The 25,037-nt window shown below is 37.3% G+C and overlaps 1 pseudogene; it reads left to right on the plus strand.

Annotated features, from left to right (window-relative positions):
• Positions 1-21,741: 21,741 nt before the first annotated feature.
• Positions 21,742-23,224, plus strand: LOC101699640 (PRAME family member 12-like; annotated as a pseudogene).
• The last annotated feature ends 1,813 nt before the right edge of the window (positions 23,225-25,037 follow it).

Raw genomic sequence — 25,037 nt, forward strand, 5'->3', positions numbered from 1 at the left:
ACGTTTTTACTTCATTTGAGGAAAAAAGAAATGGAGTCTGTAGGTTTTCTTCAGAAGGATTTCTTACTTCATTTCCTTTGGCCATACTGAGAGCCTTCATCAGTGGGAAGCCCACTTCTTCAGTGTACATGAAGGGCCCTCTCAGGCAAAGAAGATGCTTCTAGTTGAGAACCAAATAGTACCTTTAATTATTTCAAGTAGTAGGAGTAGGGATGTAGTTCATTCAGGGCTACAGCAGTTGCCTAGCATAAACAAGGTCATCAGTTTGATCCCCACCACTAAAACAAAACAAACAAAACCCCTTATCACCAATACTCTAAATAGAATGAAAAGTATGTCTGTTACCATAAGTCAGAAAGGTGGTCACCACAAAGTTGATGTAAAGTTTTCAGGGGAGAATGAAAAGAAGAAGGAGAAGGAGAAGGAGAAGGAGAAGGAGAAGAAGACCCAGGATTCATCCTCTGAAAATGGCTGCATAATAAGCACACTATTTTGTACTTTACACATACTATGTGTTACAATAGCACATTGTGTTACAATAGTCTTTACAATATAGTTCTAAGAAAGATTTAAATAATGGCTGCCATTTTTAAAAGTCAATCTAAATGTTGGACTATGGTTGTACTTTTGAAAGATATGTGAAAGTTGTCAGAACCAAAATGGAGTCACTTGTGTCAAAACTACTAAAATAAATAGTAAAGCCAGGATGTAACAAAGGATGGGTTATTATATGATTGTTGACTGCCAGAAGTTTACACAGAGACCACTGGAACCTTCTACAAAGACATATGCCTAGCAGCTGTTCAGCCTTCAATGGATATGTGGCCCAGGACTATTGTTTCAAAATACTTCTTGTAATCTTCTTCAGTTTTGTCTTTACAAACTTCTCCTTGCCTCAATCTTTCTGAATATGCTCATAGTTTACTATGGCATGCATATTCCCATTGCAATGCTCTGCTACTCCCAAACGAGTATCACTATTCTTTGAAGAATCAGTTGTGTTTTTCTTGAGACTGAATATTAAACTGTAAATAATGACAGCTAAATATGTATAAAAATTGTTTTTTCAAGAATTTTAAAAAATTTAAAGAACTGTTCAAGGTGATTATTTCATCTAATAACTTAATTAGCACAAAGGTATGTATGGGTGAAAAACTGCCTCTATGAATGTTGCCAACCTACAGTTGAAAATTGAAAAACTTAGCGAAGGTAGTGGTTCTCAAATATTGGTATTTATAAGACTCCTCTGAGCATATGTGTATATACGTATGCAATAAATTCTAATATGAAAAACTGGAGTGGTAACTAGGAATGTGCATTTTTGCAAATACTGCAGGTGTCTCTGATGCAGATGGCAGGTACCATACTTTAAAACATTCACCATGTGTATAAGGTTGACGTGATAATGTTCGCGATAATTACTCTAAGAGTATGAAGCCTGTTTCAGCTACAGAAAAGCCAACTAGTCCAATCAATATTCGTTGTATTTAATTAATTGATTAATTAATTAAATCAAGGTTGAAGCAAAAGTACAGCACCTGGGAAATGCAATCAGAGTTATCAGTTAAGGCACAAGGAAGCCCATGTCATTAAAACATAAAATTTGGTTTCAGACCCTCCCTACTCTTTCCGTTTCAAATTTTCTAGCTTTTTCAAAAGAATAGGATCTATACAAACCATTTTATTAGTGCCTCCAACTGAGACAAATTATTACTTAGCCACAAGTTTGGAATTCTCATGTCCTGTGGGGCTAGGGAGGAGTTACTGCTACATCAAGGTCAGAAGCTTACTGCTGCAGCAAGCCACCCCTGTGCTCACAGTGCCATACATCTTTCCTTCTCTCCTTTGCTTTGTGGTGACCAGCTGTTCTGTAACACCTTCCTTGTTACTGTCCTTCACTTCCTGCTTTTCAGGCAGTTTGGAAATCTGTCTCCTGTACCTGAGAGTCAGGTGAAAACTTAGATGATCCATGCTTGACATTCCATGGTCCTAAAAACTCTCCCTCTTCCACTTCTAAAGGCAGGAATAGAAATTTCAAGAAATGTCTGCCACCATTCCAGATCTTCCTCCTATTCCAGCTCATTTCTTTCAATATTTCTAGCCTTGATTTTCATACATACACACATCTGTGTATATACTCATGATTCAGTAAGTCTGCCCTTCACATTAGCACTAATGGAAAGGAGAATTGAACCCTGAGGAAATAGTGCACCAGCCCACCTGAAGAAATAAACCCTCTAAATGCATGAGGCAAATTGGTACCTGCCCAAGAAACTTCTCAGCAGGTAACACTTGGGTGGATCGACCCAGTGAAATCAGACATAGCCCCCACATTTCTACCCACATTCCCTCTGCCTTCTTAAACTTCAGAGCAGGGGAATGCACTCCAGCTAAGCTGATCTGGAAGCTCCTGACTTTCACCTTTATGGAAAGAAAATGATTGTGAAAAAAGAAATTTAAATGAAACTTCAAACCTCATTAACCATCCCTCCAGGAGCAGGCTACTGGCAATGAATCACAAGGCTATCCTTCCAAATGGAAAATGTGAGCTGACAACAGCCAGGTCTGAAATCTTAGAGCCAACCCAGGTTCACAGTCTCTGCCTTTTGTGGGCACAGAAGCCCAAGCTTGTGAGTGGGTTTTTCTGTATTACTCAAAAGGCACCTTACCCAGTGTAAGGAAAGCTTATTTTTTATCATTCTACCAACTCTTTCTCCAAGATTTATTTGTATTTATTAAGCAGTTTCATTTCATGTAAGTAAAATGCATTAATGGGGAAAATAAAGTCTTTCCTCACTTTACCTTGTACATCACATGAATATCTGTGACCTCTGACCATGCAGTAAATTGCAGTAACAGTCAGGAAGGCCAAAGAGTCAAGAAAACTGTCTACAGTGGAAACATGCTTGGCACTCCATAGTCCTAAAAACTCTCCCCAGTCCACCTGTAAAGCCAGGAACAAATTTCAAAAAAGGAGAGAAAGAAGAAGAGAAAAAATTGATATACTTCCATAGTAGTCCTCACATTAATTATCCTTCTCACTGCAATTATATCACTTTCTGCCCTGAAATATTTATCAGGTATTAAAATGCAATTGTAGTTATTTTTATAGGATATGTGAAACTGAATAAACCAAATGGTTGTGTGTTTTCTGGTGATGTTTTTCTTGCTTTTAAACTAGATTTAACAAGAAGTCTTCTTGGCTTACTGCAGAAAACCACAGCAATAATCCTCCTTTTCCACAATTACCACATTGAGTTTCTATCTTCTGTTTTCACCAATTTGTCCTACAAACAGCCTTTCTCTTGTAGACACAACTTCCTAGGTGCTCCTGAAGTCCACTTTGTCTTTAAAGTCCATACTAACTTTTAGTAATGTAGTCTTACTTCAACTATTTTCTCTCTCACAGAAAATGGTATCGTTTGATTTTGACAGCCATGGCAGACACAAATTTGGAATAAGAAAAAACCTGAGTAATTATTATTACTTACTGAGGACTTTGAGTGTGCAAGGTATGTGCCATCCAATTATACACCAGATAAATTAGCTATGTGGCAAAGCAGCTATTACACCCATTTCATAAGCTATAGAGAGGGTTAATGACTTGCCCAGCTTCATGCTGACAGTAATGGAAAAACAGAGATTCAAAAAATAGTCTGTTTAATAACAATGCCAAAAATTCTTAACCATTACAAAAATCCTCACATGCATTGACAGGAACCTACTTTTCCAACACACCCTTTATTAGAACTGGCATTACTAGACATGAAAAAAACATACATAGAACAATATTTGGAAAATTTATTTCTTTGTTTGTTTCTTTTTAATTATGGCCATTATTACTACTGTTATTGTTGCTGCTGCTAACACATATCTTAACTATTATATTCAATGAGATACACTTACAGTACAATAGAATGTGCCTATGCAAACACTCCAGTGAATACCAGCTTTAGAAATTCTTAAGAGTAACAACTCTAATATTTCTTAATAGTGCACCACTGACACATAAGGTGTGACCAAAAATACGTGAATGTTTAAATTTTTCAAAATTTATTACAGCGAAAGACACATTGTCATTAATTTCCTCTCAAAATACTACCCGTCATTTTGAACACATTTACCTCATCATTGTTGCTACTTTCTGAAGGGAGTCTGAAGCAGTTCTGGAAGTGCTTTTTCATCTTTAGCTATTTTGCCATGGCTACTTCAATGTCCTGAATCAATTCAAAGCATTTACTCTTCATGGTCATTTTGACTTTGCAGAAGAGCTAGAATTCACATGGTAGCAGATTTGGTAAATAAGATAGATAAGTACACACCATAATGTTTTTAATGAGCCTCTCTTTCTGTTGGATGGCACTCAGTAGCAGCAATCACTATATTTTTTAATCACACCTAGTAAGAATACTCATGAACAAGGACTTCCAGAACTGCTTCAGAAAATGGCAAAAATGTTGGGATAAATGTGTACAAAGCAAGGAAAAGTATATTGAGGGGGATTGATGGAAATGTGTTTTATACTGTAATATTTTTTATTTCAACACACCATATTTTTTATCAGCCCTTGTAAAATGGGCTTATCTTCATTGAAAGCATTTGCCATTTGACTTTGACATTTCTATTGCATGCATTTCATTGTGATGGTTGTTGGTTCCCATCTCCACCCTACCCCCACTCTAGTACCGAGACAGTAGTACATAGCAGAAGTTTGCCAAGTGTTTATTTTATTTGACTTTGGCTACTTTAGAGATACATTCATTCTCTAAAATGCATACAGGAGAGAAATAATCCATCCAGTGAGCTGATAATCTGCTAAGGTGTCAATTATGGCCACAGCCATCCATAACAGAAACTATTAAATAACTCTATGTCATTTATCTTTAAATCTGTAAAACAAATTTCTCTTGGCAGGCTTGAGCAGCTCAAAGATCTGCAATGTGAGTGAATAGGTCAATAATCCATACATTAAATGGTTGCTAAGTACTAAAACTCTTTGAAATGATAGGCCATTAAGTCTACACGAGTTTCATTTAGAGATATAAAATTCACTTTCAAAGTAGTCTCTAGTTATGAATTTCTATGATAAATCACTCAAGATATACTGAAAAAAAAATGTAGTCATACCAAAAGGTACGTATTGAGCAATACATGCATACATATATATTTGACATAGCAAAGAAATACAAGTTATGAAATGTACAAGGAAAATGTTGTTTTTTAAAAGATTACAATATAGTTGAAGTTTTCTCCAAGTAGATTTATATTAAAACACTTATAAATCAAAGGGCTTCCCAGCCACCATAGATCCCGTCAATCCTGGCCCAGAAGGGGCTTCTGGGCCACCATCCATCGTGCTGCTTGGCCCAGAGGAAGGGGCTTCCCGGCCACCATCCCTACTGCCACTCCTGGCCCGGAGGAAAGGGCTTTGGGGGTGCTGTATGTTCCGCCACTCCCAGCCCAGAGGAGGGGCTTCCAGGCCAGTGTCCCTCCTGCCGCTCCCGGCCCCTGTCCCACCTCTCCCAGCTTGGAGTAGGTGAGCCGCACAAGTGCCAACAGCACACCACCACCCCCAGTCGAAATGAGAAGATATGTAAATAAGTCTCAAAACCAGACTTCCAGATCACCTACAGCAAACTCAAAGGGAAATGAGATGCAATACTCTGATACTCAACCACTTAGGCCCACTGAACTGACAAAAAAGAGGATCTAGAAAAAATGAAATCAGAAATAATTTCTCAGATAACAGGAGAGATTACGCTTCTAGTGCTAGATGTGATTAATAAATCTAGAGAGGGGGTGAGGAACATGATGGAATCCCAACATAGGAAAAAAAAAGAATACATAAAACAGATGCACATAAGATTTCTAGGAGATCAAAAACTCCATTGAAAGTCTACACAACAGAATGAGCCAATGTGAGGACAGAATTTCAGATATAGAAGATAAGATTGCAATTAGTGACCAGGAAAAGAAAAATTGTATCAAAATTATAAGGGAACATGAGAAATCAATCCAGCAGCTGCTAGACGATGCAAAGAAGAATAACATAAGACTGATTGGAGTCAAAGAAGAAACAGAAGAGAGTGCAGATGACATAAAAAATTCTTCACAGAAGTAATAGCAAAAAACTTACCAAGCAGGGGAAAAGAACTTGACATACAGATAATGAGGCATATAGGACTCCAAATAGCCTTGATCAAAAAAATTCTGCACATAGGCATATAATTGTTAAGATTCCAGAAACACAACAGAAGAATAAAGTTCTACACGCAGTTAGAGAAAAGAAACAAATCACATACAAAGGAAAGCGCATCAGAATCACAGCAGACTTCGCAACACAAACCATCAAGGAAAGAAGAGCTTAGAGGGACATATTCCAAGCCCTAAAAGAAAACAGCCTCCAACCCAGATTGATGTCCCCTGCAAAATTATCTTTCAAAATTGATGGAGAAATAAGATACTTTCATAACAAAGAGCACCTTAGGAACTTCGTGAATACCAAACCAGCACTCCAAAGAATTTAACACAGTATCTTAGGAACAGACATTGAGGATCACAATCCCAGGAAGCAAAGCAGAATGAACCCATCTGGCATGACAAGAAATTAAATGTAAAGAGGGAGAACCCAACAAAAAGAAAAAGTCATGGCAATGATAAGTCAATACGTTTCAGGTATAACCATCAACGTTAATGGTCTCAATGCACCAATCAAAAGAAATAGACTGGCAAAATGGATCAAGAAGCAAAAACCAACAATATGCTGCATACAAGAAAGACACTTAATTCAAAAAGAAATTCATAGACTGAAAGTTAAAGAGTGGAAAACAATACTCCATGTGACGGGAACCTGATAAAAAGCAAGAGTAGCTATTCTCTTTGCACATGAAGTAGATTTCAAACCAACACTGATTAAAAGACACAAAGAAGGACACTACATCCTTGTAAAGGGAAGAATCCAAGTGGAAGAGATGACAACCATAAATATCTATGCACCAAACACTAGTGCACTCAACTATATAAAACAAATACTAACGGACGTGAAAAGTCATATATGCACTAATACAATTGTAGTGGGGGACCTCAACACCCCACTGTCACAAATAGATAGATCAACTAGACTAAAAATAAGTAATGAAATACTAGAACTCAATCGAACTCTTGAACAAATGAACTTAACAGATGTTTACAGAGTCTTCAACCCCACAAAATCAGAATACACATTCTTCTCAGCTGCACATGACTCATTCTCCAAAATAGACCACATACTCACACATAGAACATGTTTAAGTAAGTGCAAAGGAATTGAAGTTATCCCCTGTATATTATCAGACCATAGTGCGATGAAATTGGAGATCCATAGCAAAAGAAACTCAAAACATTTCATAAACACGTGGAAATTGAACAACACACTTCTGAATAACCAATGGGTCACAGAAGAAATTAAAGAAGAAATCAGACAGTTCCTTCAATTAAATGACAATGACAATACAACATATCGGAATCTATGGGACACAATGAAAGCAGTCTTACGAGGGAAAATCATAGCAGTGAATATGCATATTAGGAAAACAGAACAAGCTCAATTAAATGACCCGATGCTGAACCTCAAGCTTCTAGAAAAAGCAGAGAAGGACAAACTCAAAGCTCACAAAAGAGAGGAAATTATAAAGATCAGAGGAGAAATCAATGCAATGGAGACTAAAAGAATGATTCAAAAAATCAATGAAGCCAAGAGTTGGTTCTTTGAAAGAATCAACAAAATTGACAAACCCTTAGCCAACCTTATCAGAAAAGGAAAGAAAAGGCCCAAATCCATGCAATTAGGAATGAAAAGGGTGAAGTTACAACAGATCCAGCAGAAACACAGAGGATCATCAATACCTACTTCCAGAACCTATACACCAATAAGATGGACAACACAGAAGAAATGGACAGATTCCTAGATACATATGAATTACCAAAGTTGAATGAAGGAGACGTAAATATTCTAAACAACCCAATATCAACCAATGAAATTGAAAACGTAATAAAAACTTATCAACTAAGAAAAGCTTGGGGCCTGATAGCTTCACTGCTGAATTCTATAAGACATTTAGAGAGGAACTACTGCCACTACTGTTTAAACTCTTCAGTGAAATCGAAAGGGAAGCAATACTCCCAAATTCATTCCTGGAAGCAAGCATCACCTTGATCTCCAAAGCAGAGAAAGACCCAACCGAAAAGGAGAACTATAGGCCAATCTCCCTAATGAACATAGATGCAAAAATCCTTATCAAGATACTGGCAAATAGAATGCAGAAGATCCCCAAGAAGATCATACACCCTGATCAAGTGGGATTCATTCCAGGGATATAGGGATGGTTCAACATACACAAATCAGTCAATGTAATACACTATATCAATACAGCCAAGGACAAAAAACCATATGATTATCTCCATAGATGCAGAAAAAGCATTTGACAAATACAACATGCATTTATGATAAAAAAATACCCTACAAAAAATTGGAATAGATTATCTCTACCTCAAACTGATAAAAGCCATCTATAAAAAACCAATAGCCAGTATGATACTAAATGGTCAAAAACAGAAATCCTTCACACTAAAATCAGGAACAAGACAAGGATGTCCACTATCACCACTCTTATTCAATATAGTTTTGGAAACATTAGCCATGGCAATTAGACAACAGAAAGAAATAAAAGGAATAAAAAGAGGAAATGAAGTCAAATTGTCATTATTTGCAGAAGACATGATACTCTGTATAGGAGACCCCCAAGAACTCCACCAAAAGTCTTTTAGACTTAATAACCAAATTCAGTCAAGTAGCTGGTTACAAGGTCAACACACATAAATGAATAGCTTTCCTCTACACAAATGACAGACTCACTGAGAGAGAAATAGGGCAAAAAATTCCTTTCACAATAGCATCCAAAAAACCAAAATACCTAGGAATCATCCTAATGAAAGAAATCAAAGACCTCTTCTCTGAAAACTATAGCACTCTGAAAAGAGAGATTGAAGATGATATCAGAAAATGGGCAGACCTCCCCTGCTCCTGGGTAGGAAGGATTAATATAGTGAAAATGGCCATACTCTCAGAATAGCTATACAGATTCAATACAATTCCAATTGAGATCCCAGCAGCATACTTCATAGACCTTGACAAAACAATCCAAAAATTCATTTGGAACAAGAAGAGACCCAGAATAGCAAAGCAATTCTAGGTAACAGAGACATGGCAGGGGGTATCACAATCCCCAACCTGCAACTATACTACAAAGCTACTGTGATAAAGCCAGCATAGCTGGCAAAGAAACACACTTGAGGACCAGTGGAACAGATTAGAAGATGCAGAAACAATGGCAGACACGCTCAGCCATCTCATCTTCGATAAAGGAGCCAAACACCCTCACTGGAGGAAAGATAACCTCTTTAATAAATGGTGCTGGAAAAATTGGGTTTCAACTTGCAAAAGATTAAAACTGGACCTATATCTCTCCCCATGCACTAAACTAAAATTGAAATGGATTAAAGATCTAAATATTAAAATAGAAACTCTTAACCAGTTGGAACAGAGGTTAGGTAGAACCCTTGAAGACATTAGTATAGGAAAAGATTTCATGAACAAAACCTCAGTTGCCCGTGAACTAGCACAAACAATCAACAGTTGGGATCTCTTCTTATTAAAAAGCTTCTGCACAGCAAGAGAAACCATCAGCAGTGTGAAGAGACAACCCACAATGTGGGAAAAAATCTTCACCTGCTGTCCCTCAGACAAAGGTCTACTATCTTGAATCTATAAAGAACTTAAAAAGATCAGACCTCACAAATATAAAGACCCAACCCAAAAATGGGCATCTGAAATGAACAGACATTTCTCAGACAAAGAAGTAGAAAGAGCAAGTAAATACATGAAAAAATGTTCAACATCATTGTTCATTCTAGAGATGCAAATGAAAACATCGCTGAGATTCCACCTCACTCCAGAAAGAATGGCGGCTATCATGAAATCAACCAATAACAAAAGCTGGTGGGGCTGTGGGGAAAGAGGAACACTGCTCCACTGCTGGTGGGAGTGTAGACTGGTACAACCACTGTGGAAATCAGTGTGGAGATACCTCAAAGAACTAGGACTGGAAGTCCCATTTGACCCAGCTATTCTCCTGATGAGGATTTTCCCCAAAGAATTAAAAGAATCATACCACAGTGATATATGTGCACCCATGTTCATAGCAGTACAGTTTGTGATTGCTAAAACTTGGAAACAGCCCAAATGCCCATCAACTGGTGACTGGATAAAGAAAATGTGGCTTTTTATTAAATGGAGTACTACTCAGCCATAAAACATGAGAAATTAGAGACATTCATAGCTAAATGGATGCACATTGAAGCAATACTCTTAAGTGAAATAAATAGGACAGACATGTATAAATACCAAATAGTTTCTCTGGTGTGAGAAACTGAAACTGTAAATAAGAACTAAAATGTACAATAGGTAATGTGAAATAGGAAGAAAGGGGCAAAGCGGAAGGAAGTGGGAGGGCTAGGGGAAAGGAAAGAAGGGAATGGAATTAATATGAGAAAATGGAAAAATAGGAACAAAATCTTAGTAAATAGGGAGGAATGAAGGGGTTGAAGGGAGGGCTGGGCAAGGGTGAAAAATAAGAACCAAGAGAGATTATGTAAAGGTGCAAATTTCCAATGATGAATGTCATTGTATTCTATACCTACAATGTACTAATGATTAGAATGAATAATCGATAATGCAAAATAGGAAGAAAAGGTTCAAAGGGGAAGGGGTAGTGGGATGGGCAGGGGAAATGAAAGAAGGGAAAGGAAAAATGACGAGAAATGAAAAAAATGGAAATAAAGTCTTTGTAAATAGGGAAGGGTGGAGGGGTTGAAGGGAGGGCTAAGAATGGGGAAAAAATAAGAACCGAGTTGCAGCATGTAAAGGTACAAGTTCCCAGTGAGAAATGTAAACGTGTTGTATACCTAAAATGTACCAATAAAAGAATTTAAGAAAAAAATAAAAAAATTTTAAAAATTAAAAAAAATATAAAATCATATTGCAAATCTTATTTTCAGGAAGAGCCTATTATATCCACACTCGGTTATGGTAACACTGGAAGTGAGCTTGGCTTAGTGGGTCGAGACCACCACAAACACTCTAAAGCTCAAAGGATATACAGGCTCGCCTGAAATTAGGAGATCACAGGGTCCATTGGAAGATAGAGGAAGCCTACCCACAGTTTCTCAAGACCTCTCAGAGTTAAAAAAGAAAAAGAAAAAAAAGGTGTATACCTACCTGTGTGATACTTTCTAAGTGATAGAGGGATTCATTATTTCATAAAGCTTAATATTGCATTGTATTATAATCATTTTATGGTTAGAAGCTTATATCCCTAAATGAACATATTTCCATATTTATCAATCCATGCTTTTCCATTTAAGAGAATGTTTAGACATCATAACACTGCTACTTACAATGTAAAGTCTATATTAGTAAAAATGACCCCTCAACCGAAGTAATAATGGTCAGTGCACAATTTCCCAACTTTGTTTCCATCTATTTTGCATCTAAGAAAGCCCAGATTCCACTTTGAGCTAGAAATATAGGGTGTCATTAGAAAGAAATTTAAGCTAGTAAACTAAGAAACAATTTATACATCAAAAAGACTATGTATAAAGAAATTAAAAAGTGAAATTAATACAATAAGTTCATGGAACACTTGGTATTATTGCAAATCCCAAATATATGCCAAAGGTGTGGAAAGCTAGGATATGTATTTATTAAAATCAGGCTAAATTTTTTTTAAAATCCAGGTAAAAAATAAACTCTACGATCCAATTTTAGCAAAATTATATATATATATACATATATATATAATGAAAATTCCTTTGTACATAAAACATCTAGAAGTTCTAGACAATGTATGACTACCATTTTTTGAAATGTATTGCTGAAATTATGAGAATATAGAAACTAAAAAAAAGAAAACAACAACTGACAACTAGTGTAGCAACCTCACACCTCTTAAGCTTTTCCTTTTCTATATCACCTAATGACTTACTTTTAAAAACAAACCCTAAAGGGGAAGAAAACCCTAAGTGAATAAAACATAAGTACTGGGACTTCAAATTAGGAACTAAGACCCCTGGATCTTTGAAGAGCTACACAATTAAAAGGTAGGCATGATTTGGAAGATAAACATAAAAAAAACTGTCCCAGACTCAATACAAAAAAGTTGAAAATTATGAAAAAGAAATTAGGAGACACAGAAGTCAAAATTAGATGCTCTGATTTATATCAAATCAGATTTCTAGAAAGTAATAATAAAAATAAAAATGAGACAATGTTTGCAAAAATTATGACAGAATTCTTCAAAACAATTTTAAATAATGAATCCTAAGACTTCATGGCAAAAATGGAAGGAAAAGGTAGTGATTTAAAAGCTTCACACACCCAGAGAAGATAATTTTCTGTCCAGAATTTATGTAGTAGCTCCCCCTTGCTCACAGTTTGGCTCTCTGCAGTTTCAATAATCTTGTTACCTTTATTTCAAAATATTAAATGGAAAATTCCAGAAACAAACAATTAATTTATAGGTCTCAAGTTGTGTATTGTTCTAGGGAACTTGATGAAATATTCAGTCGTCTTATTCTGCCCCACTTGAGAACTAATTAATTTCTTTGTCCAGCATTTCTACATTGTATTTGCTAAATACCCATAGTCACTTTGTGTCCATCCTGAGGTTGACTGTCACAACATAGCAGTACTTACGTTTAAATAACCCTTACTTTACTTACTAATGGTCCCAAAGTGCAAGAGTAGTGATGCTAGCAATTTTATTATAGTACATTATTATAATTGTCCTACATAATTAACAGTTATTGTTGTTAAACACCTACAGTGCCTAAATTGTAAGTTAAAATTTTTAATAAATATGTATGTATAGGAAAAAATACTGCAGTAGTTTCAGACATCACTTGAAGTTGAAGAACATATCTCCAGCAGATAAGGGGGACTGCAGTAGACAACAAAAAAGAGGAAGAGCACATTAAGAAAACTGACCAGGCAGATCCCAGTGAGAAGCCAGAATGGACCAGAGCTGAGCAGGTGCAAACAGCTCCCAGCCAGAGCCCCACCAAGACACAACCACCTTGGGCCCATAGGCCCCAGCCAAAGGCCTGCCTGGAAAAGAGCTACACAGGCAGGCAATCAACAATCAGAGGCCTGCCCAGATACTATTGGAATTGGAGCAGTGGTGAGCTGCAGAGAAAAGGCTTCTCCATGGCTTGCTGAGAATTGAAGACCACCAGGCAAACAAAAAGATGCCTTAGCAAAGGCCCAGCAGGCAGCATCTGTTGAAATGAGAAGACATGTAAACAGGTCTCAAAAACAGACTTCCAGATCACCTAAGGCAATCTCAAACGGCAATGAGATGGAACAAACATACTCAACCACATGGACTCCCTGAACTGCCAATGAAAGACGATCTGGAAAAAATGAAATCAGAAATAATTTCTCAGTTAACAATAGAGATTGTGTCCATACAGTAAGAAATGATTAATAACTCTAGAGCAGACACAGAATTTTAAAAATAGAGGAACTGAGGAACATGATGGTATCCCAGCACAGGAAACAAATGGAATCCATAAAACAGATGCAAACAGATATCCAGGAGATTAAAAACTACATTGACAGTTTACACAGCAAAATGAACCAATGTGAGGACAGAATATCAGATATAGAAGGCAGGATTGCAATTAGTGACCAGGAAAAGAAAAATTTCCTAAAAATAGAAAAGGACCACAAGAAATTGATCAAGCAGCTGCTAGACAATGAAAAGAATAACATAACAATGATCAAAGTCAATAAAGAAACAGAAGAGAATGAAAAAGACATTTTAAAAAAACTATTCACAGAAGTAATGGTAGAAAAAGTCCCAAGCAGGGGAAAAGAACTTGACATACAGATAAAGTGAGACATATAGGACTCCAACTAGGTATGATTTTTAAAAAAGAATCTAAACATAGGCATATAATAAAGATTCTAGAAACCCAACAGAAGAATAAAATTCTACAAGTAGTTAGAGAAAAAGAAACAAATCATATACAAAGGAAAGCCCATCAGAATCACAGCAGACTTCTCAACACAAACCCTGAAGTCAAGAAGAGCCTGCAGTGAAATATTTCAAGCCCCAAGAGAAAACAATCTCCAAGCCAGATTGATGTACCCTGCAAAACTATCTTTCAAAATTGATGGAGAAATAAGATACTTTCATGAAAAAGACTATGTGAAAAACTTCATGAATACCAAACTAGCACTCCAGAAATTTTCAAACAATATCCTAGGAAAAGACAATGAGGATCACAACCCCAGGAAGTCCTGCAGAATGAATCCATCAGGCATGACAAGAAATTAAACACAAAGGGGGAAAATCCAACAAAAAGAAAAAGTCACGATAAGAATAAGTCAATATATATCAGTTATAACCATCAATGTTAATGGTCTCAATTCACCAAATAAAAGAAATACACTGGAAGAATGGATCAAGAAGCAAGATCCAACAATATACTGCACACAAGAAACACACTTAATTCAAAAAGGAACTCATGGGCTTAAAGTTAAAGGGTGGAAAACAATACTCCATGCAACAGGAAACTGAAAAAAAGCAGGAGTAGCTATCCTCTTGGCAGATCAAGTGGATTTCAAACCAACACTAATCCAGAGAGACAAAGAAGGACACTACATCCTTGTAAAGGGAAGAATCCAAGAGGAAGAGATGACAATCATTAATATATATGCACCAAACACTAGTGCACCCAACTATATAAAACAAATACTAACTGACATGAAGAATCAAATAAGCACTAACACAACAGTAATGGGGGACCTCAATATCCCACTGTTACTGAAAGTAAAAGGATGGAAAACAGTTCTCCACACAATAGGAAACCAGTAAAAAGCAGGGGTAGCAATCTTATTTGCAGACAAAGTAGATTTCAAACCAAAATTAATTAAGAGAGACAAAGATGGTCACTACATCCTTGTGGAGGGAAAAATCCAAGAGGAAGAGATGACAATCCTAAATATATATGCACCAAATATGAATGCCCCCAATATACACAACAAATATTAATGGACAAAAACAACCAAATAAGCACTAATGCAATTGTAGTGGGGGACCTCAATACCCCACTATCACAAATAGATCATCTAGACAAAAAATTAACAAGGAAATTCTAGAACTGAACCAAGCTATTGAACAAATGGACTTAAAAGATGTTTACAGAATGTTCCACCCCACAAAATCAGAATACACATTTTTTTCAGCTGCACATGGGTCATTCTCCAAAATAGACCACATGCTAGTGTATATGACATGTCTAAGTAAATGTAAAAGAATTGAAATTACCCCCTGTATATTATCAGATCATAGTGCAATAAAATTGGAGATCAATAACATAAGAAACCGCAAAACTCCCGCAAACACATGGAAATTGAATAAGAAATATGCTCCTGAAAAACAAATGGGTCACAGAGGAAATTAAAGAAGAAATTAGACAATTTCTACAAGTAAATGATAATGCCAGTACAACATACAGGAATCTATGGGACACAATGAAAGCAGTTCTAGGCGCGAAATTCATAGCAGTGAATGCCCATATAAGGAAAACAGAGAGAACTCAGATAAATAACCTAATACAGAACCTCAAGCTCCTAAAAAAGAAGAGTATATCAAACGCAAACCTCATACAAACAAGGAAATTATAAAGATCAGACCAGAAATCAATGCAGTGGAGACTAAGAATGATACCAAAAAAATCAATAAATCAAAGAGTTGGTTTTTCAAAAGAATAAATAAAATCGATAAACCTTTAGCCACAGTTGTCAAAAAAAGGAAAGAAAAGGCTCAAATCCATGCAATTAAGAATGAAAAACGTGAAGGCACAACAGACCCAGAAGAAATCCAGAGGCTCATCAATACCTACTTTGAGAACCTGTACTCTAATAAAATGGAAAACACAGAAGAAATGGACAGATTCCTAGATACATATGAATTGCCAAAGTTAAATGAAAAAGATATAGAAATTCTAAACACCCCAATTACAATGAGTGAAACTGAAAATGTAATAAAAAATTTACCAAAAAAGTAAACCCCAGGTCCTGATGGCTTCACTGCTGAATTCTACAAGATATTTAAAGAACTATCACTATTACTCTTTAAACTCATCAAGGAAATTGAAAGGGAAGCAAGGCTCCCAAATTCATTCCTGGAAGCAAGTGTTACTTTGATTCCAAAACCAGAGAAAGACCCAACCCAAAAAGAGAATTACAGACCAATCCCCCTAATGAACACAGATGCAAAAATCCTCAATAAGATACTGGCAAACAGAATACAGAGGGTCATCAAGAAGATCACACACCCTGACCAAGTCAGATTTATCCCAGGGATACAAGGATGGTTCAACATTTGATAATCAATGCATGTAATATACTATTTTAACAGAGTCAAGAACAAAAACCATATGATCCTCTCAATAGATGCAGAAAAGGCATTTGACAAAATCCAACACCCATTTGTGATAAAAACACTACAGAAAATTGGAAGAGAAGGTCTTTATCTAAACCTGATTAAGGCTATTTATGAAAAAACAACAGCCAACATCATATTTAATGCTCAAAAACTGAAAACTTTCATGCCAAAACCAGAAACAAGACAAGGATGCCCACTATCACCATTCCTGTTCGGTATCATTCTGGAAACATTAGCCATAGCAATAAGAAAAGAGGAAGAAATAAAAGGAATAAAGATAGGAAAGGAAGAAGTTAAATTGTCATTATGTCCAGATGATATGATACTTTACATAGAAGATGCAAAAACTCTGTCAAAAGACTAAAAGGCCTAATTGACAGATTCAGTAGACTAGCTGGATATAAGTTCAACACTCACAAAATATAGCCTTTTTATACATAAATAGCAGACTCATTGAGAGAGAAATTAGGGAAACAATTCCTTTCACAATAGCATCCAAAAAAGTGAAATATCTAGGAATCAACCTAACAAAGGAAGCAAAAGACCTCTACACTGAAAACCACATCGCTTTGAAAAAGGAGATCGAGGAGGATATAAGAAAATGGAAAGACATCCCTTGCTCCTGGGTAGGAAGAACCAATATAGTGAAAATGGGCATACTTCCAAAACTACTATATAGATTTAATGCAATGCCAATTGAAATTCTCACAATATACTTCACAGAACTAGAGAAAACAATCCAAAAATTCATTTGGAACTAGAAGAGACCTAGAATAGCAAAAGCAAATCTAGGCAACAGAGCCATGGCTGGGGGTATCACAATTCCCAACTTGAAACTATATTACAAAGCTACTGTGATAAAAACACCATGGTACTAGCAAAGAAACAGACCCAAGGGTCAGTGGAATAGATTAGAAGATGCAGAAAAATCTCCAGACTACTCAGCCACCTACCTCATCTTTGACAAAGGAGCCAACCACCCTCATTTGAGGAAAGGTAGCCTATTTAATAAATGGTGTTGGAAAATGTGGATTTCAACCTGCCAAAGATTAAAACTAGACCCTTACCTATCACCATGCACTAAACTAAGACTGAAGTGGATTAAAGATCTAAATATTAAGACAGAAACACTAAACTTGCTATAATATAAGTTAGGTAGAACTCTTGAAGACATTGGCATAGGAAAAGACTTTATGAACAAAACCTCAGTGGCACAGAAACTAGCATAAAGAATCAACAACTGGGATCTCATCTTATTAAAAAGCTTCTGCACAGCAAGAGAAACCACCAACAGAGCTAAGAGACAACCTACAATCTGGGGAAAAAATTTTAGCAACTGCACCTCAGACAAAGGACTACTATCTAGAATATATAAAGAACTGAAAAAATCAGACCCCCCCAAATTCAAAGACCCAATTCAAAAAATGGGCATCTGAAATGAACAGACATTTCTCAGACAAAGACGTAAAAGCAGAAAATAAATATATGAAAAAATGTTTAACATCAATGGTCATTCGAGAGATGCAGATGAAAACAACACTGAGATTCCACCTCATCCCAGAAAGAATGGCTGCTATCAAGAAATCAACCAATAACAAATGCTGGCAGGGGTGTGGGGAGAAAGGAACCCTTCTCCATTGTTGGTGGGAGTGCAGACTGGTGCAACCACTGTCAAAATCAGTGTACAGATAACTTAGAGAACTAAGACTAGAGGTCCCATTTGACCCAGCTATTCCCCTGCTGGGCATCTTCCCAAAAGAATTGAAAGAATCATACCACAGCAATATATGTGCACCCATGTTTATAGTGGCACAGTTCTTAATAGCTAAAGCTTGGACACAGCCAAAGTGCCCATCAACTGGAAACTGGATAAAGAAAATGTGGTTTTTTTATAAAACTGAGTACTACTCATCCATAAAGAGTGAGAAACTAGAGACATTTATAGCTAAATGGATGCATATTGAGGCCATCCTCTTAAGTGAAATAAATAGGACACATGTGTAAATACTGAATAGTTTCTTGAGTGTGAGAAACTGAAAGCGTAAATAAGGATTAAAATGGTTAAAATGAATAATTTATAATTTGAAACAGGAAAAGGCCCAAAGATGTATGGGTGTTGGGAAAGGAAGGGAAAAGGGAAGAAGGGAAAGGAAAAATTATGAGAAAAGAAAAAAAAAAGGAAACAAAATCTATGTAAATAGGGAAGCATGGAGGGGGTGAAGGGCACACAGGTAATGGGGAAAAACATAAGATCTAAGATATATCATGTACAGGTACAAGCACCCAATGATAAATATAAATGTATTGTATACCTAAAATGTTCCAATAAAAGAATTTTTAAAATACTCCACTGTCACAAATAGATAGATCAACTACACAAAAACTAAACAATGAAATATTAGAACTCAATCAAACTCTTGAACAAATTTATTTAACAGATGTTTACAGGGTGTTCCACCCCACAAAATCAGAATACACATTCTTTTCGGCTGCCCACAGTTAATTCTCCAAAATAGACCATATACTAGCTTATAGAACATGTTTAAGTAAATGCAAAGGAATTCAAGTTATCGCCTGTAAATTATCAGACCATAGTGCGATGAAATTCGAGATCAATAGCAACAGAAACTGCAAGAATTTCAAAAACACATGGAAATTGAACAACACACTTCTGAATAACCAATGGGTCACAGAGGAAATTAAAAAAGAAATCACACAGTTCCTACAATTAAATGACAATGCCAGTACAACCTATCAGAATCTATGGGACACAATGAAAGCAGTCTTATAAGGAAAATTCATAGCAGTGAATACTCATATCAGGAAAACAGAGCAAGCTCAAATAAACAACCAGATGCTGAACCTCAATATTCTAGAAATAGAAAAGCAGGACAAACCCAAAGCTCATACAAGGGAGGAAATTAAAAAGATCAGAGCAGATATTAATGCAATGGTGACTAAGAGAATGATACAAAAAAATCAATGAAGCCAAGAGTTGGTTCCTCAAAAGAAGAAACAAAATTGGCAAAGCCTTAGCCAACCTTATCACAAAAAGGAAAGAAAAGGCCCAAATCCACGTAATCAGGAATAAAAAGGAAGAAATTACAATGGGCCCAGAAGAAATCCAGAAGGTCATCAATACCTACTTCCAGAACCTATACCCCAATATGATGGGAAACACAGAAGAAAGGGACAGATTCTTAGATACATATGAATTATCAAAGTTGAACAAAAAAGACCTAAAAATTCTAAACAACCCAATATCAATCAATGAAATTGAAAACATAATTAAAAACTTACCAATGAAGAAAAACCCGGGTCCTGATGGCTTCACTGCTGAATTCTACAAGACATATAGAGAGGAACTACTGCCACTACTGTTTAAACTCTTTAGTGAAATTGAAAGGGAAGCAATACTTCCAAATTCATTCCTGGAAGCAAGCATCACCTTGATCCCCAAAGTAGTGAAAGACCCAACCGAAAAGGAGAACCATAGGCCAATCTCACTAATGAACATAGATGCAAATATCCTTAATAAGATACTGGCAAATAGAATGCAGAAGATCATCAAGAAGATCATACACCTGACCAAGTGGGATTCATCCCAGGGATGTAGGGATGGTTCAACATATGCAAATCAGTAAATTTAATACCTGAAATTAATACAGTGAAGGACAAAAAAACATATCATCTCAATAGATGCAGAAAAAGCATTCAACAAAATCCAACACACATTTATGATAAAAACTGTACAGAAAAGTGGAATAGACAGTCTATCTCAACCTGAGAAAAGCCATCTATGAAAAACCAACAGCCAGTATGATACTAAATGGTCAAAAACTGAAACCCTTCACACTAAAATCAGGAGCAAGACATGGATGTCCAGTATCACCACTCCTGTTCAATACAGTTTTGGAAACATTAGCCATTGCAATTAGAGAAGAGAAAGTAATAAAAGGAATAAAAATAGGAAATGAAGAAGTCAAATTGTCATTATTTGCAGATGACATAACACTCTATATAGAAGACCCCAAGAACTCCACCAAAAGACTTCTGAACTTAATAACCAAATTCAATAGCATAGTTGGATGCAAGATCAACACACAAAAATCAATAGCTTTTCTGTACAGGAACAACAGACACACTGAAAAAGTCACTGGAGAAACAACTGCCTTCACAATAGCATCCGAAAAAATGAAATACCTGAGAACCTAACAAAAGAAATCAAAGATCTCTACTCTGAAAACTGTAGCACTCTGAAAAAAGAGATCATAGAGGATATCAGAAAATGGAAAGGCATCCCTTGCTCCTGGGTAGGAAAAACAAATATAGTGAAAAGGGCCATACTTCCAAAACTGCTATATAGATTCAATGCAATCCCAATTGAAATTCCAAAAGCATACTTCACAGACCTTGGGAAAACAATACAAAAATTCACTTGGAACAAAAAGAGACCTAGAATAGCTAAAGCAATTCTAGGCATCAAAGACATGACAGGGGTATCACAATCCCCAACCTGAAACTATACTACAAAGCTACTGTGATATAAACAGCATGATAATGGCAAAGAAACAGATCTGAGGATCAGTGGAACTGATCAGAAGATGCAGAAATAATTCCAGACACACTCAGCCAACTCATCTTTGACAAAGGAGCCAAACACTCTAACTAAAAGAAAGATAGCTTCTTTCTGCTATTTCTTCTTTTTTGCTGGAAAAATTGGGTTTCAACTTGCCAAAGATTAAAATTAGACCTATATCTCTCACCACTAAACTAAAATCAAAATGGATTAAAGATCTAAATATTAAAATATAAATATTAAACCGGGCAGCAGAGAGGTTAGGTAGAACTCTTGAAGATATTGGTATAGGAAAAGATTTCATGAACAAAACCTCAGTTGCGTGTGAACTAGCACAAATAATCAACAAGTGGAATCTCTTCTTATTAAAAAGCTTCTGCACGGCAAGAGAATCCATCAACAGTGTAAAGAGACAACCCACAATGGGGTAAACATTTTTCACCAGCTGTTCCTCAGACAAAGGACTACTATCTAGAATATATCAAGAACTTAAAAATATCAGACCTCCCAAGTTTAAAAACCCAATCTGAGAGTCCTGGAGCTTCCAGTCAGCACCCGGTCCTGCCAGGATCCCGAAACTCTGTCACCCTTATCTGCACCAGGTTTTTCAGGATGACTACACAGAGCCCACTGACTCTGTATGAGCTGACCAAGCAGAGCCTGCCGAACAGTGAGACCACAGCCAGCACTGCTCTGCATGACCTGCCCTCCCTGATCTTCCATGAAATTTTCATGGAGGCCTTCATGAGGGAACACAATGAGGTCCTAAAAGTGATGGTGCAGGCCTGGCCTTTACCCTGCCTCCCTTTGAGGACCCTGATGACTCTGAGGAAGCTAAAGACCCCACAACCTCAGTTTGGAGAAATCACACTGCAACAGAGAAACCTATGGACCTTGCAAGCCCTACTGGATGGAATTGACATTCAGCTGTCCCAGAAGGTTCACCACAGGTGGAGACTGCAGGCATTGGATTGGAGGGATGTACACCAGGACTTCTGGATTATAGGGCCCAGAGCCATGAGGGCTGCCCACTCAGAAGATGCAAGCAGTAACGAAGCAAGCAAGCCTGGGTTGAAGAAAAAGCCGACCTTGACAATATTTGCGCACCTTTGCTTTGAAGCCTAGAGTAGGTCTTGTGCCACCCGTGATGAATTACAACTTTGTCTCTTGAAGTGGGCCAGGAAGAGAAAAGCTTCAGTACACCTGAGCTGTGAGAAGGTGATGATCAAGTCACACCGTCTTTAAAATCCTGAAGCTTCTTCGTGCTGTGCAACTGGACTCTATCCAGGAGCTGGATGTGTCCATTGACTGGGTTCAGGAAAGCATGAAAGCATTTGTTCCCCTGCTCAGGAAGATGACAAAACTTCACACATTTCACTTCAGTAGCCTGAGCCCAGAAGTGTATACTTCCTCCTGGAAAAACAAGTGGCATTCCCGCATCTACGCTTTTCACTTAGGACAGATGCAAAGTCTCTGGGAGCTTCATATAGCTCACGTCTTTGTCCTGGAAGGAACTCTGCACAAAATCTTCAGGAGCCAGACCCCCTTGGAGTCCCTCTCCTTGAGTTCAAGTCCACTGAAGGAATCTGACCTAAAGCATCTGGCCCACTGTTCAAGCACAAGCCAGCTAAAGTCCCTGAGTCTTAGGAAGTTCTCAATGAAATCATTCAACCCAGAGACCCTCCAGGCTGTGCTAGACAAACTGGCCAGCACCCTGGAGACCCTGGTCCTAGAGCACTGTGACATCACAGACTCCCAGCTCCTTGCCATCTTGCCTCCCCTGAGCTGCTGCTCCCAGCTCAAGACCTTCAGTTGCTACAGGAACCCCATTTCACTGGGCGTCCTTCAGGTCCTGCTGCATGAGTGTAGCACACTGAGCCAATTAACCCACATGCTGTATCCTGCCCCACTGAAGAGCTATAAGTCCAAGATTCCAACAAAGTTTGTGCACCCTGAGAAATTTCACCAGGTATGTGCTAAACTGGCACAGGTACTGATGCACATAAGGCCATCCCTTCTGATCCAGATCTGTACCTACTCCTGTGATTGGTGCATGGTGTGCCAACTGTATAGGCTGGAGCCCAGTGGGAACTGAGAAATCACAAAAGAGTATCTCAATCGAAGTAGGTTTAGATGTGACAGTTGTGTGAATCCCCTGCTTGGTGACCGTATCTTTCTTCTGTAGAAGTCCCCTCAAAGCCTCCTATGCTCACAGGTAGGCCTTTCAGAAGCGACTGGATCATGGGTGCATGGTTCTCATCACCAGACTTCTCTACTGAGCCTACAGCTCAGTGTGATGCAGGGAAATGAGGTGAGGTCAGAGGAGGTGGGTTACTGGGGGCGTGGCCTAGAAGGCTCTGTCTCTCACCCTCCTCTCTTTATCTTCCACTGCCGTGCCAACCTATGAACTGAACTATAAGACCAAGTAAACCTTTCCTCTTTAAAACTGTGAGGGTTGTCTATAGTGTATCAGTGACAATGGAATAGTGAATTCACACGTATATGTCTGAAGTTAGTGTTGCATACATTGTCAAGCAATGAGCATAAAAGGACTCTTGGCAAGTAAGGTAGAACATGTTCAGTGTCTGGACACATTGGTGGCTGAGGTTTGAGGGCCAGCCTGAGCTACATTGTGAGACTATGTCCCAAAAAGCTTAAATGCCGAAATAAATAAATCCTCAATATAAAATCTTAAAAAAAAAAAAAACCCAATCTGAAAATGGGCCAGTTGAAATGAACAGACATTTCTCAGAAAAAGAAGTAGAAATAGCAAATAAACATGTGAAAATATTCACTATCACTGGTCATTTGAGAGACACAAATGAAAACAATACTGAGATTTCACCTCACCCCAGAAAGAATGGCTGCTGCTATCATGAAATCAACCAATAACAAATGCTGGTGGGGCCATGGGGAAAGAGGAACCCTGTTCCACTGCTGGTGGGAGTGTAGACTGGTGCAACCACTGTGGAAATCAGTATGGAGATACCTCAAAGGACTAGGACTGGAAGTCCCATTTGGCCCAGCTATTCCCCTCCTGGGTTTCTTCCCCAAAGAATTAAAAGAATCACAGTGATGTATGTGCACCCATGTTCATAGCAGCACAGTTTGTAATAGCTAAAACTTGGAAACAGCCAAATGCCCATCAACTGGAGTCTGGATAAAGAAAATGTAGGTTTTTATAAAATGGAGTACTAGACAGCCATAAAGAATGAGAATTAGAGACATTTATAGCTAAATGGATGCACATTGAAAAGATACTCTTAAGTGAAATAAATAGGACACACATGTGTAAATACCAAATAATATTTTGGTATGATAAACTGAAAATGTAAATAAGGTTCTAAAGGAATAATAGATGATATGAAATAGGAGGAAATGGTCTAAAGGAGAAGGGGAAGTGGGTGGGGTTGGGGAAAGGAAAAAAGGGAATGGAATTAATATGAGAAAAGGAAAAAATGGAAACAAAGTCTTTGTATATAGGGAGGGGTGGAGGTGTTGAAGGGAGGGCAGAGGAGTGGGGAAAAAATAAGAACCAAGACAGATTATGCAAAGGTTCAAATTTCCAAAGGTGAATGTAATTACATTGTCTACCTAAAATGTATCAATAAAATTAATAATAATAAAAAAAAGGAAATTGACCAGCCACAAAATATCATTAAAAGAATTTGTAAAGAATACACTGTAGAAACATGATCCTAGAATAAAACCTAATGTGCTTGAAGAAGTACTGAGTGAATAAAGATTATAGCAAATATGTGGACTGTTCCCAGAAAACTATATAAAACAATAATTGTGGAGCACATAAAAATAAGAACTTAAATATGAGATCGTAATTATATGGGAAAGCATGTTTAAAGAATTCTGAAGTTGCACTGAGAATTTAGCTCAGTGGTTCCACCACTTGC

The sequence above is a fragment of the Heterocephalus glaber genome, unplaced genomic scaffold (genome assembly GCF_053883595.1).
Source record: "Heterocephalus glaber isolate CG9 unplaced genomic scaffold, H.glaber_assembly_v1.0 deba00001523, whole genome shotgun sequence".
In the NCBI taxonomy this organism is placed as follows: Eukaryota; Metazoa; Chordata; class Mammalia; order Rodentia; family Bathyergidae; genus Heterocephalus; species Heterocephalus glaber.